The sequence below is a fragment of the Protopterus annectens genome, chromosome 6.part0 (genome assembly GCF_019279795.1).
Source record: "Protopterus annectens isolate FY-2018-M chromosome 6.part0, PAN1.0, whole genome shotgun sequence".
NCBI lineage: Eukaryota > Metazoa > Chordata > Ceratodontiformes > Protopteridae > Protopterus > Protopterus annectens.
Window position 1 is genome coordinate 631,857,243 of NC_056737.1, and position 18,415 is coordinate 631,875,657.

Here is an 18,415-nt window from a genome sequence, read left to right on the forward strand (position 1 = left end):
GAAGAGTGTCTGAACAGAGCACATTGACAGAAGCGCTAAAGTGTACCCATGTGTAATGTGTGTTCCTTTATTTTTCCTCCGGTATCAGCATTATAGGTTCGTAGGTGATTACTAGGCTATTGGCTCAAGAGCCATTTTAAGTCTAGCCAGGCTTACCCCAAATTTAGCAAACTATTGTGTACATATCAATACCATCTTAACAATTAACATGTGTTACATAATAACAATTATCTAACTGAGGATAATAGTGGAGGTCAAAGCCTTAGTCATCAGGCAGATGGATGGGAAGCCAGTCAATCAATGCACACACACACATGCTCGTGCGCTGACTGCCTGTACATTTGTGGACAATTTGGAAGATGGCTAGTATAGTTATAGCATATTGTTGCTTAACACTGCCACACATCTGGCTGTCAGAAGTGAAGTGCACTTAGGGTCATAGGTTAATAGGTTCATACTAAGCTATCTGCCCTAGGGCATTTATAAGCCTAGCCAGAGTGTGTTTGGCTTTCGCCACCCATTTTAAATTAATTTTGCTATGCCCTTTTTCGAGGTTAGTATACTGTGCCTCTGTCTAACAGTGACACAGAAGTGATACCTGGGGTAAACCTATGATCTCCCTTCCACTCATCAAGATTCCTCTTGAAGAGAGTCAATGACGGACTTTGCCTAACCTGGACTGGGATTTTATTCCAGAGTGAAGGGAGCCTTTGGGTTATGAATCTGTCCCTCCAGCATATCCTATTTATTTCAGTGCTGAGGTTCAAGTCTCTTGAGCGTGTAGCTCGATGGGATTTGGATTTTCTGAGGTGCAGCATGTCCATTAATTCCGGGTTGGACATGGCTTTATACGTCAGGCACAGATCGCCTCTGAGCAGGCAGTATGCCACTGAGTAGAGCTAGAGTTTCTTTAACCGGGCATCATATGGCATCTGTTTGAGCCCTATGATCCTCTTGGTGAGGTACTTTTAGGGTCTTTCCAGTTGCTGCAGGTGTCTGGTAAGGTACATCCCAAAAGGGGCATTGTACTCAATTATGGGCCTGATGAGGGATGAGTAAAGAGGCACGATGACCTCCCCTGATCTAGATGTGAATCCCTTCATGATTAGGTGGGCTATATAAAATGTTTTTCTAACCACTTTGGCCACGTGGTTGTCAAATAAGAGATTGCTATCAACTTGGGTCCCCAGGTCCCTAATTACTTTTTCTGTACTTAATGGATTACCACCTATGTGGTAATTTGTGGGCACTTTGTTTTTGCCAAAGGGGATGACTATACACTTTTTGGCATTTAGCTTGAGGCCATGGCTCTGGCACCAGTTGTCTGTTTCTATGAGGCCCTTTTGGAGGATGCTTGTGTCGGCTGGAGAGTCGATTATGGTGCCCAGTTTGCAGTCATCTGCGAACTTGGTCAGCCACAGTCCTTCTGTGTTGGCCTGTACCTCCGAGAAATATATACCAAACAAGAGAGGTCCCAGGACTGAGCCTTGTGGGATGCCACTTGTAACTGGTTTGGAGTCTGACATGGCTCCAGCAATTGTAACCATGTGGGTTCTGTCCTTGAGCCAGTTTGCAACCCATCTAGTGACATAGGGGTTTATATTTAAGCTGGTGAGCTTATCTATAATGCCCGAGTGGGGTATTGTATCAAAGGTTTTGCAAGGTCCAGGTAGGCTGTGTGGACCACCTTCCCCTCATCAATGGCCTTGGTGACTGTTTCAAAGAAATCGACCAGGTTTAAGAGGCAGGATCTGCCCTTAACAAAGCCGAACTGGGTAGGATCCAGTGTCTGTAGGTCCCCAATATCTTTATTTATGAGGTCCATGATGATCCTTTCCATAGCTTTGCAGACCAAGCTAGTCAGGCTTATGGGGCAATAGTTTCCAGGATCTGTTGAGGCACCACCTTTGTGGAGAGGGACCACTGTTGCTGTACGCCACTCTTTGGGTACATATCCTGTAGTAAGGCTGAGATTGAACAGTAGTTTTATGTTTGGGTTTAGCTCTTCTTGAAGTTCATGTAGGACGCAGCCCAGGACACCGTCTGGTCCCATTGATGCTGTGTTTTTTGCTTTGGAGAGGGCGGCTCTTACCTGAGCATCTGAGATGTCAGGCGGGCAGCACTCTGCTGGGATAGATATTTGCCCTTTTGGTGGGGAGAGGGGAGAAGTTTGCGCTGAACCTGTCAGCTAGGATGTTGGCAATGTCTGTGGGTTTGGTGTATTTTTTGTCATTTTGGACTAATTCTGAGCATATCTGGGAATTCCCACCCAGGTTCCTAACATAACTAAAGAAAGCCTTACTGTCCTGTGCAATTTTTCTCTTGAAGCTGGCCTTAGACGATTCTATGAGTGCCCGTAGTTTTTTGCTAATACTGATCAGAGATGCCTTCCCTTTTTGAGATTTTGCTCTATCATGTAGTAGCTTCCTCCTTCTATTGTATAGTTTGTTTATGGCTGGGGTCCACCAGACAGGACGTTTGCCTTTGGAGGATTGGGTCTTGGTTTTATTTGGGATTGCATGATCCATGCATTCCTGAAGGTGTTCATAGAATGCATTTATAAAGGATTCTGCAGTCTGGGCCGTATTTTCCACAGGCCCGGGGCTTTGAAGGATTCCACCTCGGTTTTGAGGAGTGTGAAATTTGCTTTAGAGAAGTTTTTCACTGTGGTTTTCTGGGCAGGGGGTGGGGTTGGGATGTGAATATCCAGTGAGATTAGTTTATGGTCTGATCTTACCAGTGAGGGATACACTTCTGGTCTGGAGCATAGAGTCCCCATGTTGGTGATGATCAGGTCCAGTATGTTTTCCCCTCTTGTGGGAGTGGTAACAGGTTGTTCCATAGCATTTGAGTTTATAAAATCTAGGAACCTTTGGGCTAGGGTGTTGGAGCTAGAGTAATGCTCCCAGTCTATGTTTGGGTAGTTGAAGTCGCCCAATATAATGGTGTTTGGAGAGACCTTCATATTTTCCAGTGTTCTCAGGAAGGCCGAGTGGGGTTCCTGGGATGACTTCTAATCAATAACAGTTTTACAAGTCATTTCACAAATTGCATTGCCATTTACCTTTTGCCTTATTTTTTTTTTCACTGACATTGTCACAAAAGGACACCAAAATTCTTCCTATATTACAGAGGATGACAGTTGGGTGTCAAAACCCTTTGTTTTGTGTCACTGAAATAGATATCAAGAAATTTACCCTCAAACTTCACTCATAAGTTTAATTTCTTGAAAATGGTTTCAGAATCACATAAAAATATGGCAGTCCCATAGCTAGCTCTTCAGGCACCCTTGGGAGTTCTCCAGATTAGACCTCCTCAACCCAAAATGTTCTTCCTTACAAGACTGAGGATTAAAAAAAATTCTTCTGATCTTCTGCAATCGAAGCAAGACTGCTGGCTGCAACTTTAAGAGTAAAATAAGCACCTCGTTACAGTTACTAACACATACAGTACATGTAACTTTGCTACAAGTAAGCATGCTATATCAGCATTCATTTATGACACCTTGATATCCCTGCAGCTTCAATAATACATGCTGGTATTGCAGCTGCACCCCCCCCTTGCCACCTGCAGATCACACCCCCTAACAGCTTGCACTTGGGACACCTGCTCTATTTGCCCCACTCTAGTTATGGCTCTACAACATGGGTATGACTGAAGACCTGATTATAATCCTGTATGCTGTAAAAAGTCTAAATGGAACAGTAAACTACAACACATAATAATGCACACAACAGTGTCTCATCCAATAAACCATTAGGCCAAACACCTCAAAACTAAATGTCTTAGTCATAGGCAACTTCATAGTGAGAACCACAGATGTCCCCCTCGTCAGGCTGGACAAGGAGAAGGTCACAGTCAGCTGCCTGTCAGGTGCCAGAATCCATCAGATCACACATGCACTCAAATCTCTGAACAACAATTACTGTTATGACTTTGTCATAGTTGATGTTGGAGTGAATGACTTGAGACATATCTCACTGCAGTGACTATATGAAGAGAGACATGACTGTGCTCTCAGATTATGTATCCCAGGCAAGTATGTCCCTAGCCCTAAGCAGCATTCTACCTTCACCCAAAATGATGCCACAATATAAGTGAAAAATGACTGACTTCAACAATTGGCTTAGCTTCTGGTGTCATTCCAGGTTGATCCAGTATTTATCAGCCTGGGAAGATATGGTTGACAGACCATGCAGCTTTGCCAGAGATGATCTTCACCTGTCACCTCTTGGCTTTTGGTTCCTGGCAAAGGTACTTGCCTCCCCCATAGTGTCTATTTAGGCAACGTCATAACAACTAAATTCCCAACGTAAATAAAATCCACTAGAGACAAACTCAAGGTTATGCTGCTTAATGCTAGGAGTCTAAATCAGAAGCTGCACTGACTGGAAGCACTCCTTACCTTGGAAGATACCGATGTCTGTGCAGTCACTGAGGCATGATTCAAGGCTGCAGAGAGCACTCCAACAAAGCAACATTAGAATGCCTTCCAGATGTTCAGACCTCAAAATAAGTGTGAAAACACCAAAGGCGGAGGTGTATCCATCTTCATGAAAGACAAATACACATCAAGACTGGTCAAACAGTACGACCCCCTCCAAGTCCAACTAACTGTAGGTAAAACCCCCTTCCATATCATTGTTACCTATAGGTCCCCGACCATGAAACATGAGAACCACTCTACCTACCTGGACCTACTTGAGTCACTCAGTAAACAGCCAAGCACCTTGCTCATGGGTGATTTCAACTATCCTTCCATTGATTGGGAGTCATATATGAGCACAAACACACTCAACCTAATGTTCCTATACTTTGTTAATACAAATGCTCTGGAGATAGTTTGTACCCTCACAAGGGGCTGAAATGTCCTAGACTTAGTATTCACCAATATAGGAGGTCTCTGCAATGCCCCCTGCGTGTTTTCCTCCCGGTAAGGCCTGATCATAAATCAGTCTCATTTAAAGTAATGATGATACCTGCCCACCTCCCACCCCCAGAGCAAAAAGGATGAAGAATGTCTCCAAAGAAACTATAGCCTCCTAAGTGATGGCATAAATAGGTTCAACATCCCTGCTACCACTGTCAACAATGACTTCTATGCAGAAGTGTACATAAATGTGCTGTAGAAACACCTGTGCAAATGTATAGATTCATCTGTACCTGAACAGATCAAAACTAGTTCCTCACAAAAAAAAAGCCACCCTGGTTTGCATCAAACATAAACAGGTTATACAACAAGCGGAAGAAACTAATGTCCAAGAACAAGAGGGAACTGACTCAGTAGAGGAAGGACACCATTCACAGCTTGAACAAGCAAATTAGATATCTTGTAAAGTCCTCTAAAGCCAATTACAAAGCTAAACTAGCATCTCTTGCTAAGGATAATCACAAGACATTCTTTAGTTATGTCGGAAAGTTAAAAGGGAAGGCCAAGCTTTGTGCCAAACTAGTAGTGGATAGTACCATTCATAATGACCAGGAGGGGCATCGCCAACCTGCTAGCAGACAGAATTAGCACAAACTTCACCCCCCCGTCCCCATCAGACATACCCCAAAGCATACCTGTCACCAGTCTTCTACATAGTATCTCCAAAGAGCAAGTCATAACTGCACCCTTCACGGCCAAAAACGCAGACTCTATGAGACCAGATAACATCCCAGGCTGCCTACTAAATGGTCTAAAACAGGACCTACAGGAACCACTTGGTACTCTCTTCAACCATAGTCTAAGTACTGGCTTTGTCCCAGCAGAATGGAAAACAGCAACAGTAATTCTCTTGCACAAAGGGGATCTATCAACTGACCCTGGGAACTATAGACCCATAAGCCTAACCAGCCTTATCTGAAAGACCATGAGGAGAATCATCATGGACCTTATCAACAATGACATAGGTGACCTTGAAACTCTTGATCTGACCCAATTTGGCTTCGTTAAGGGTAGCTCATGCTTATTAAACCTGGTGGACTTCTTTGAGAATGACACCAAAGCCCTGGATGAAGGCAATACTGTACATACAGTCTATCTTAACTTAGCCAAGGCTTTTGACACAATTCCCCACTCAGGCACCATTGAAAAACTCACCCAGCTGGGAATTAACCCATATGTCACTTGATGGGTAGACAACTGGCTCACTAACAGAATGCATACAGTCAAAGTTGGGGATTCCACCTCTACCGGCAGACCAGTTACCAGTGATGTACCACAAGGATCTGTGCTGGGCCCCCTACTGTTTGGAATCTATTTCTCAGAAGTCCAGGCAAAAATAGATGGCCTGTGGCTTACCAGGTTTGCCAAGTCCCGCATCGATGATGACATAATAAGAAAGCTATTACACAGACAAATGATCAGTGCCAAAGCCATGGACTTAAACTAAATGCAGAAAAATATGTTATCATCCCTTTTGGCAAAGGGGAAGTCCCTGCAAATTACAATATCAACAATACCCCCCTTAGCTCAAACTGTGCTGACAGATTTGGGAAAACAGTTTGATAGCAACCTTAACTTTGACCACCATGTGTCCACAGTGGTAAGGAAGGTCTTCTACATTGCACATCTCATAAGTAACGGCATCACATTCAGAGCTAAGGATGTTATAATTCCCCTGTACTCATCCCTTATCAGAAGTCTAATAGAGTACAACATTCCCTTCTGTGCGTACCTCACCAGCCACATGCAACAGCTGCAGAGACCTCAGAGGAGGTCTCACCAAGAAAATTCAAGGTCTTCAACACATGACCTACACGGACAGACTGAAGACCCTGTCACTGTACTCTGTATCTGATAGGCTGCTGAGAGGCGACTTGTGCCTGGCCTACAGAACAGCCTTGGACCCTGCCCTAATGGAAATACTGCCCATCTGCAAGTCAAATTGGATAAGATTCACTTGCTCTAGGGATCTTAACCTAGCCTGCAACATTAACAGGACATGCTGGAGAGACAGATATGTCTCCTAGAGATTGTGACTCCTCTGCGATAAACTCCTAATTCACGTAAAACAGAGCTCCTCGATGACTCTATTTAAGCATAACTTACACAACTGGATGGGAGACTGTAAATTTACTCTGGGGGTGTCACCTATGTCCCTCTTGGATTAGGGCAGTCAGTGCTGATCAAAGACTCGCAATGCAAATATAGACCATACAACTTGGTCAGTAAGGGAACAAGGGTATAACGTGGCTAGGCTTATAAAGACCCTAGGGCCAATAGCCTAGTAACCTCCTATGAACCTATGAAGCTATACTTCATTCGTCTCAACTTCTTAGAGCAAGAATTCTGGACAAAGCCAAAACTTTGGCGGGGGGCAAAGGTTCTTCAAAGACAGATTTTAAATATTAGCGTTATAAACTTAGAAAGTTTCTACAATCACAGGTTTTGCATTAGAATGCATTTTTATGAAGGATATGAAGTATAAAATGCAAAAATCTGTCATTAAATGAATTCAGTCCTCAATGATTTGTCAGAAAACCACAACTTTTATGAGAAAAAGACCAAAAATATAAGACAGAAATCCAGACAAAAAGACACATAGACACAGAAACACACACTATGAAACTCTATCAGCAGCACTAGTATGTTACGTGTGCATAAACAGTTTCCTAATCATTTATATGCAGAGTACATTGACCAGCCATCTAGCTAGCTGAATTGTGTGGAATATCTGCCAAGGAAAGTTTTATAGGGAGCGCTTGCATGTGTTTTTTTTCTAAAATCATCTAAGGGCAAGGATCCATAGATTGCTTTTCATGCATGTCTAATCATGTAGCCTAAAAGAGAAGGTTCTTTCTAAAATATGGTCCCGGGAAAATTGGTGACATTCAGAAAGAGACACCAGAGTTCTGCGTGGCTGTAAATATTCATCATAAAGTAGAATCTGAGCGCCAGCTTTCAAGCAACCATCAAACAGTGATGACAAAATAAAACAAATTTAGCTTTTATATCCCGCACAACTAAAGATGAATTTCCAAGGGGGTCAGTAACATTTTATACACTGGTTGATATAGTGGCAAAAATCAAACTGATACTGCAGAAAATGTGCAGTTGGGAAATATACCTAAAGAATTAGCAACTGCAGAGAGCTATAGGCAGCAAAATAAGCAATTTCTATATTTTTCCTCTTTTTGATAAATGAACAGTGGAAAGCAGAAAACCTCTTTTGCCATGAGTAAAACAAATTTGAATAGTTAACTCTTGTATTTTCAGGTAATAGTTCTAGTTTCTTGGTCCTTCTGCTCCAGTTATTGCTTTTGTGGCATGAGGCTGTGGTTTTAAATAACAAATGGATCTTTTCTGTGATATTGAGCTTTAGTCGATTGTACTATATGGGCTTGGATTTTTACAGGTACTACATTGGATTTCTTTAATTAACAATGTTTAATCTTGACAGCAATGGTTAATGCATGTATTTAAATTTACATTGTTGTAACAGACTTTGAATGATGGAGAGACAGTAAACTACACTTGTTAAGAATCAAAGCAAGTTAAATGCCTGACTGAGCTAATAAGACCTCACATACAGATACTTCTGTCTGTTGATTACTAGCTTTCATCCTTCCCTTTTAAGTTTAGATATTGTAATGTTGATTAACAAACTGATTTTCCTTATGGTTTTGGATGTTAGCTGGCTTTGTTGGACTTTTGCATTTACTTCAATGAGCTTGTTTATCAAAAAGTGTTTAATCTTGAGAGCAATGGCTGATGAATACACGAGTTTATGTTACATTTTGGTGCTGCCCTATGTGATGCCAGGGTTAATGTTAGGTTAAAGAAAACTGATTTACAGAAGTAATGTATTTCTCTCTCTTTCTCACTTTATACTAGTGACACAGTGTATCTATAAAATGTGTGTACCTTTGTGACCTTTTCTCTATAAATGTCAGAAAAGTGATGAAAGGAAGAGAAATGCATGAAACTGGCAATTCAAACATAAAATATAATTTCATACTTCAGGAAAATACAAGAAAGTGAACTTCAAAAGGATGGAGGCATCAATATGCAAAATGTTAACGGATGTATGCAAGGTCTTGTTTACTGTTAAGTTTATTCTTTTCCAAGTGCATTAAAAGGTTTATCTGCTTAAGTCCTTTTTCCTGAAAAACTTTTCCATTAAATGTGGCAAAAACTGTTTAGTTACTTTTTCTGTAGCAAGGCAACTAATGTGAGTTGATGTAATGTAATCACATCTATTTTTCTGTGGCAAGAAAATGACATAATGCTTGGCTTTCTAAACAAAAATGAGGAACAAAAACGTATAAATATTTTGTGACTGAAAGCAGGCAGATCTTTTAACCTTACTCTTATTTCTTGTTGGATTGTGGTGACACATTTTTGAAAGGTTTACTGAACTGCCTTTCTACTTTTAATATTTCTACTAATTTGCAAAAGTTAGGGCCAGTTTTTTAAATCACCCCGGCTTTACCTTTGTGATTAAACCACACCAACTGTGGGCAAATCCTGCGATACTCACACCCAATCATGGGTTATTACTAAAGAATTTCATTTGTATTTAAGCTAAGTTTCAATGAAACTTTGAGCACCTTCTTGTGTGTGTATGTGTGTATGCAAGTATGCTCGTGTGTGTGTGTGTGTGTGTGTGTGTGTGTGTGTGTGTGTGTGTGTGTGTGTGTGTGTATGAAGTGAAAAGAGGAATTTATGAGAAAAGGTAACGCTGAGTTTACTTTGAACAGAAATATGAAAAGAGTTAGAGATACTTCTGATGTGGAATATGATTATGCTGTGCCAGAAAGGGTCAATAACTGATCTGTGTTATAAAAGTACCACCTGTACGCTAAGTAACAATATTCTTAAAAGATGGAAGCAATGGCTGCTTCTGTCCAGAGAGACTGCAAAAGCAATATTGTCCCGGTCCCCTCAATAAACACATCACACCAAATGACATTTGACGACCTTTATTAAATTTCCATAACATAGCTTTGTTCACCAAATTCATTAATTACAACTATTCATAATACAATTGGTTCTAAACACAGCATAACATCCTTGTAATGTTAATCAGGGCAGCGTACCTACTCACCCTGCCCAGTAAGCAGCGTCCATACCTCTGCTCGCTTACTTTACTTATGAATCAACTTCCTTGTAATGTTAATCAGGGCAGTGTACCTACTCACCCTGCCCAACAAGCAGGGTCCAAACCTCTGCTCACTTACTTTACTTATGAAGCAGCGTCCCCATCTCACTTCATACACCATTCATTGAATTACCTTCCACCAAATAAGCAGCATCCTTACCTCAGCTTACTTATCTATTCAGCAAGCTTCTGCCAGCTGCTCATTTTCCTTTCCCAGACACCAGAGGGGGAACAGAAGAGGGCAAGCCTATCTCTCTTCTCCACCAACCAGCCTGACCAGGCTGTTCCCCCTACCTTCTACCCAAACTTGCACAACCCACTACTTCCTATAAAGGGAAGGGTCAAGCCAAACATCATTCAGTATACCCAGTCATCTGTAAAGCACCTTAGAGACCCATCATAAACCCACCTTGCCATACCATCACTGAAACACACCCTAATGAAACTAACTAAATTAGAATTACCATGACCCCACTGTACCATCCACACCAATAAAATACATAACCTTTTAGCCCGCTTTCTTCAAAGCTGAAATCCTGGCTCAACCTGAATGGATTGACCACCTATAACCAAAACAAAACCACAGATTATAAACTCTTGAGCTCAAATCGACACCCAGTCAAAACAACTAGTTTCAAGACTCACACCCAAGATCCCATCAGCTGTAGCATATCACCTTAGCCCCCCAACTACCCAGTTATGGATGTGCAACAACTCAATTACCGTAGGGAATAGCCTAACCCCAAAACTTTAATGTCCTAACCTTAGATGTCAGAAAACCAGCACCCCTTGACCTAGCTCCTGAAAACTCGCCTATGCTCAGCCATGAAATACTCTACTTGCCCAGACATAAACACCCTGAATTCACTCATTACCAAACCATTCTTAAGCCCCATTTGTCCCTGGCCTTTCCCCTCAAAAGCTATCTTTCTTAATGTTACCTATACCACTAGTAGGTAATTAAGACCTGTCCTACAGCTGCCTTATCCTGCAACCAAGTGTCTTTTAAACCTTCTAACTCCCTGTAACAATGCACCCAGTTTATAAAACTACCCCCACAGCCACCTACCTACCATGCTTCTTAAAACCCTATCTGCCAATGTCAACCAAACCCCAAGTGAAATGATCCTTGTGCTATTCTGTAAAACCTTAACCTGGTATGTTACATTAACATTACCTACTCAAGGGACAAATTTGTCACCCCAAAGATACCACCCATTAGGAACAAACTCATTGTCCCTTCCCCCACCTATGGTTCAAACTGGATGAGTGAATGCAACCACCCAAGGTTCCAAGAAAGCAAGGATTGAACTTCACTGGCTTGCAAGAGCCATAGGGCTGCAGCCTAATAAGTTCCCATGCTCCTATGAATGTCGTGACTCTACTCATCCCAAGGGATCCCCACACTCCTCAGCACCCCTACCTACCTTTTCCTTACTTGCCCCAAATCCCAGCCCAATAATCAGCTCCCACTAATTAAACACAGAGGTCTAACATTCCTTATTAAGGTAATACTCAGACCCACCTAGAGCCCCATTCAAATGGCAAGAACATCCAGCCCATCAAAACATCACCTTTGAAATCCTCTTTTCAAGTCACCACATGATGCCTTCTGCACTTCAGCAATTTCCGTCAGGAACTGTTGCCCACTTGTGCACCCCATGTGTAACCTCCTCGCTCACCACTGCTTCCATCATTGGCAAATTCACTGTGTATTGCCACAACTGGTACTCAGCAAACCACCATCTACAAAGAAAAGGACAAAAGTAAACCCTCTAATATGTAAAGAGAAGGCTCCACCTTATACCCACCTATTCCAAATACAGCTGCAGCGTTCAGATACCCCATCTGCAAGAAAGAAAAGACATGTAAATCATCCAAAATACATCACCCACATTCCAAGACATCTTCAAGGACAACCTATCCTTCCAACCCGGGAAGAAATGTACCACCACCACTCACATCTATGACAAAGCAGCCAAAACTGAAGCTATGTTTGCCATGACCCTATCAAATAACAAAGATAAATTTAACTACCAGTTGAGTATGTTAAAACTAAACCCCACATATGAAGGGACCAATCGATATCCACAACCCGGGTAACCTTGTGATTCCAGACCAAACTCATTAGTGCCCTGTATAAGCCAAGATAACTTATATTGTAAAACTATCTACCTAGCTCTTAACCTTCCATCTCCAACTGAGGCACACTAATCAACATAATGTGGAACAAATGGACACAATGCAGCACCTAATAAGAGCTGACTAACAAAATACAATCAGATGTTTAAATATTCCTCTTACAAAGTTAAAAGGTTGATAGAATAGTTTTTAAAAGATGGAAGCCTGAACCCAAATGTCAATCCTGTTCGCCACCACAAACAGCAATGTAAAAATCATCCTCCAAGCCCAGGAAGGATCACCAATTACAAATGTCTACCAAGCCTCTAGAGCCATCATTCGGCCATGCCCCCTTGCAATGTTCGGCACCTCTAACCGTATCCCTCCAAACCCAGCCTGCCAAAGTGAAGACAAAGACACAAAATAGCGCCACCTCAAAAACATCTGCCCATTACTAATAGGGGGGATAAAGGCCCAACAATAGGGACAGCTCTGTTCTTATAAACTTATAAAGTTGCTAAATTAACAGGATTTCTGGATGCATACATTTTTCTGCAGGATACAAAATCTGAAACACCAATGTATGTCAATACTGAGTGACTTAATTCCACAGATTAACTCAGCAGATTGCCAGGAAATTCCATATTTTATGAGGAATAGATCAACAATATGACACGAGTCACGCAGATTTTTTAATACCAAAATATTTGCTTTCTTGTAGCATTGTATATGTTGACCACTGGGGACACTACCCCCACAAGCCTATATATTTTTTAACCATTAAAAGTAAGCCATAAGTATCTCATAATAAAACCTGTGACCCTGTCCTACTCCCATGGTCCACTAAGACCTACTTTGACCCAGAGGCAGACCTACGGCCGCACATCATAAAATGCTTTTATTTTCATGAACAAATGAAATAAAAGTTATCTGATCCTTATTTGAGCAGTACCAATAATAATTAAACCACCATTACTAATCATGCATAAAGTCCAGGTTTATCTGTAACATTAAATAAAATACATGTCTGTATAATCTGTAAACATGCTTCTACCCCTGTAAACCACACTGTTCACACGTTCCCTTTCTCCCGCTGTTACTTGCATGTTTCATGTAGAGCTCTCACTCATCTATACACTAAGGTTCTGCCCCTTAATTCTCAGAAACTGTTGACACAATGGAAGAATTGCTCTAAAAAGGTGGCTGGCATATCAGGCTTGTGTTAGCATGAGTTTATAAGGAATAACATTAAAACAAATACCCATCAGCAACAAGTCTTCCACCCCATAAGGTTAAAGCACTATGCATATGAGTATCCATCTCCCAGGAAAATGGATCACTTTAAGGCCTCCCAATGCAAGTAGCGTATCCATCCAGGTCTCACACAACTGGCCTGCCACGTCATCTACTTCTGCCTAGTTACTGCAGAACTCCAATCCAGTGACTAAACACCTCAGAATGTCCACACCACCCCACCACTGTAGCAGTCCTCACAACGACGAACAGAAAACCAACTCACCCTGACTCAAAATCCATTCCACTGTAGAATGTCAGACAACCCAAGTCAAAGTCTAACCTATCCGTGAGAACATGAGTTACCAAGTAAGCAAAATACTCATCACCCATCACACATCACACTTTATTCAACAGCAGAAACTTCAGCTGCACCTGCCCATGCTCAATAAGGAATAACATGACTGCTTCCAAACCGCACAAATATGCCCTCCATGAGGAGCAGCTTCTCCTTTGATTGTACTCTTAAGAAACATGGACCGTAACAAGGTGATCAGAGCCGAAATCATTTAAGCTGAATTACTTTCGGTATCCCACTGATGAATGGCTGCCATCAGCATAAATATACATTTTTTTTTTAACTAGCAGCTAGGAGACAAAAGAGCTGTACCTGCTAACCGAGCAGCAAGAGCGCCAACCTCCTTTCCCCCACAAGAGTTAATGTCTCCCTAGGCATGTGCCAGGTGAGAGTGAATTGCTCCGTCACTAGCAAAATGTGCGGATTTAATATTTGAGCAACAGGAATGCCCCTAATCAATTGTCAGGCAAAACAAGTGCTAGAAGTCCTCCACTGACAACAACCATCGACCTGGCTGAATGCAGCCTAAAGTGTAAATAAAATATAAGAATTAAACAGCAAACTGCCGCTTTAAGCCCAACCTGTACCATTTATGGGCCCAGCATTTCCTACCAAAGCTTGAGTGGCAATAGCTTATCACTGCATCGTCCCACCAACCGAACTATAAATTATATGCGGAAAACACTAAATAGTGGAGAACATTAAACAGTCTGCCCAACCACCCACAAAACAAAAAGCCTCCTACTCATATCTGAAGCAGGAAACTGTACATCCAAATCCAAACCAAATGTAATGCAACGTTTAACAGCTAAACAAATCTAATGCTGACACTGCGCATGTGACTAACTCCCACCACCTGGAGCAAACAAGCAACTCAACATAGCCCGTGAAAACCTGCATTGCCTGCAAAACACTAAGCCACCAACGGAACCAGATCAAATGTACTCCGTGAGAACTCCAGGCCTGTCACAACTGTGTCCCCATTGCACTAGGCATCTCCAATACCAAACCAGTGAGAAATGATGCATGATGGGCATATATGCAGTCCAGTAAAGGTCGAACCTACTACAACACCCAAGGAACGCCATAATGCTCACAACAGTTATGATCATGTGGGATAGATCTGCACTCATCAATCAATGCACAGCCCCTTATGATGCTAACACCATTGCTTAATTCCAACAGAAAGATAAAGGAGAGAGTATGAGGGGGGGCCCTATATGAACCGTTCAAGTCCCTCAACATTCGGCCTTGAGTGAGCAGGCACACCACCACTGCTCTCGGCACCTACCACACCACAACACAACACCACAAACCAAGCCAAACAAACTAAACTACCTACCAACATTCCACACAATTAGTATTACCCGTGCAAACTATCAAGCAAAATTACACTGACCTCATACCCAGCAAATGTGCAGTCCCCAACCACCTCACACTGACCATAGCTATTTACCAACTTTACCTCTTTCCCCAAATTCAAGGCCTACCTGCTCCACAGTAACCTACTAGTCATCATGGGCATGACACTTACAATAGCAAGTTCACACCAAAATGTGCTTGCTTAACCCAGCTACACTAGACTAATCCTCTTAAGCCCCTCCCCATCCCTATTTCATTTCTTCCAAACCATCCCTGCCTCCACTTAACCCTTTCACATCCCAACCCACTTAATTCCCCTTAATCACAACCTAACCCCCCCCATGAAGATGTCCCGGGACAACTTGGTTTATTGCCAAACTTTATTAGGAATTCAATTCCATACTGGAATTCAGAAATAAATACCAGTATCTAATTCAGTAAGATTTGTAGGTTGAAAGTAGCAAATAAAAAAAATGTTCTTCAACAACCTATGCACTGAAGTTGGATACAATTGACAAAGAACGGGTCTGCTTTAAAATTAATTTTAAAAATATAGCTGTGACAGTTGCCCACATAGTCTGAAAAGGCAACAGCAGCAGTGGAATGCTATAGCTCTATCAGTTGACGTGAATGAGGGAAATGTTTATAAGACAACTGAATATGCAACAGAGTGAATGAACAGGAAACAAAGGCCTCTCAGCTGCTATGGTTTACAAATAGCTCTATGATTTTTTTCCCTAAGATTTAGCCTTGCTCTTCCTAAATGAACTGATTAGCTTCATAAAGATAAAACTGTTTAAGGGTATTTGCTATACTAAATAATTGAACTAAGCCTAAAGTGCTCCACTTTCGGACTCTGTTTTATGATTTTTAAAAGCCATTGCCATGATGTGTAATGCTTAAAGGTTGAAACGTATGAGGACATGAATAATTTCAGATTAAATGGAGTGCAGAACTGGACCTTGAGTATGAAAGTTTTTTGAAAAAAAAAAATGATGATTCATAGGTTCCAGACCTCTGCAGTACAAACAAAAAAGATTTAACCATTCATAAATCATATATAGTTCTGCAATGGAGTAGGAACAAGAAAAGGGGGAACCAAGATGGTAGTGGTACAGTAATTTTCTAACTGATCCATTCTGCTGGTAGTTATGAAGCAGCTGACACACTATATCTTAAATCAATTTAACAGAAAAGTAATTGCAATTTCTCTTGATAATAACAACATAATTACACCCCTGCTATTTCCGTGTCTTTCTGTATACCTATTACATCATTTGCAAATCTGGAATTATAACAAAAATCTACTTGTTCAGAGCAGGTGGAGTGTATATGTTTAATTGGTAAGTACTAATGGCTTCTGTAAGGCTTTGTCACAAGTGTAGGGCAGGACAAGAAACCACAGAGCCATTGCCAGCTCATCTAGTTCCCAATTCTGCTACGTGATCTGGTGGTGCCCTTCAACTCTAACCTGAGGAGCAAAAACAAAATGCTAGCTTCATTCCCTAATCTAGTGCTACCTCTTTTTTTTTAGCCAGTTTTGTTCTTTCCTGATATGTGCTCCTCAAAAAAATCAAAGCTGAGGAGTACAAAAAAGGGAAAGGAAGCACGTTGAAGATAAAAAAAGAGTCTTCTGCTTTTAAACCCTGTAGCAAAGTGCTTGCTACATATACCATACATGAAGTGCTGATGCAACATCTGCTTCCGTCCAGACAGACTGTGAAAACAATATTGGAATTCAGAAATAAATACCCGTACTGCACTAACTCGTGTCCCCTAACAACTTCCAACTAGGATGGCCACTCACTTTATTCCAACATACATACATTTCTGGGAAACCAGTGAGGTACCTGTGAATACTACACCCTCCAGGTACTGTCTTCTAACTTGTAGACTGAAAATTCCCATTATATAATGAGGGCATAAAATGATCCCACCAGCCAGAAGGAATTAGGCTACCAAGCTTATAGCATTAAAAGTTCTTCCTTATAACATCCTCCATGAGTGTGTACCAGGAATAAATATAAGCTACACTGCAGAGGCAAATTCTCATACAAAAAGTAACTAATCTGTTTTAGAAATGGAATTGCAAGACAGTATGAAATTAAAAACTGTAAGTTTTTCTTGTCTTCTAAGAACTGTACAAATTTAAATTAATTGCTACAGCTATCTTGTCACGGTGTTGCTGTACAACTTCATTTTATGAATATTACACGCAGACGTCCAAAGGCTTTACTTTCTTGTACCTTTTTTGCTTGTGTAATGCAGATGCCACAATAGAACTCAATAAAACCAAAAGCTAACTGAATCATTATGAGACAACCAAGCAGCACTCAACCACACTTGCTACTTAACCACATAAATGCTTAAACTGGAAATGGAAATTAACTGTTTAACAGGATTAATGATGTGAAGTAGAAGTTATGGTTGACATTTACTCTTCAGTAGCATGAACTTTTAGTTTGCTGGGCTTCATCATTGAGATCAAAACTGGCTATTCAGGAATAAATCTCACCATAACTCTAACCTCACCAGGACAGTACTTCTGTATTAATAATCCACTGCTTTGGACTCAACAGTTTTTGGTACTCTTGTTCTTGGACCATAGTTTGCTAATCCCAAACCTGATGGAATAATACTGATGGTATACAAAACTCAAAGCACTTCATATATAAACTGTTTATTGCAAATTTTTTTTTTTGCAAAAAGCACAATGGATGAAGTATAAAATAATGGTTTATATGTGTAGTTATATAAAATGGAACACATTCAGCTTAAATATCTTGTTAATAAAGTCATACAACGGATACAAATTGTCAAATACTGAATGAGCCACCAGTACATTCCTTTGAGAATTCACAAAGTTCTATGGGGTGGGGTCCTGTCTTCCACTGACCTCAAGTCACATGAGCTTAGTTACAGGATTCATGGCAAGCCACCTAACAACATGTATTCAAATGCTATTTGGTTGAAAAATAAAAAGGCAAATATGACTATCAGCAACCACAACATCAGTTTTTCAGAGGGGTCAAGCTCCCCTGCTCCATCTAATTTAAGGAAGAACCCCACAATCCCACACTGCCAGGTTATATATTCTAAGTCTGAGGTCAAATGACAATGGGGAAAACTACAGCAACAAAGATCATTAAGAGTTGTTTTTGGCTATTACACATTGACAGAAAGGCATTCAGTCTAAAGTTATTCAGTAACCTGACCTGTTTCCCAGACCCCTACATCTCAGTGGAAAAGATTT

General features: G+C 41.1%; 1 protein-coding gene across 11 annotated transcripts in view; it reads right to left on the reverse strand.

Annotated features, from left to right (window-relative positions):
- Window positions 1–18,415, reverse strand: part of TRIM9 (tripartite motif containing 9) — a 1,161,212-nt gene that overhangs the window by 744,590 nt on the left and 398,207 nt on the right. The gene's annotated exons all lie outside the window — the stretch shown is intronic.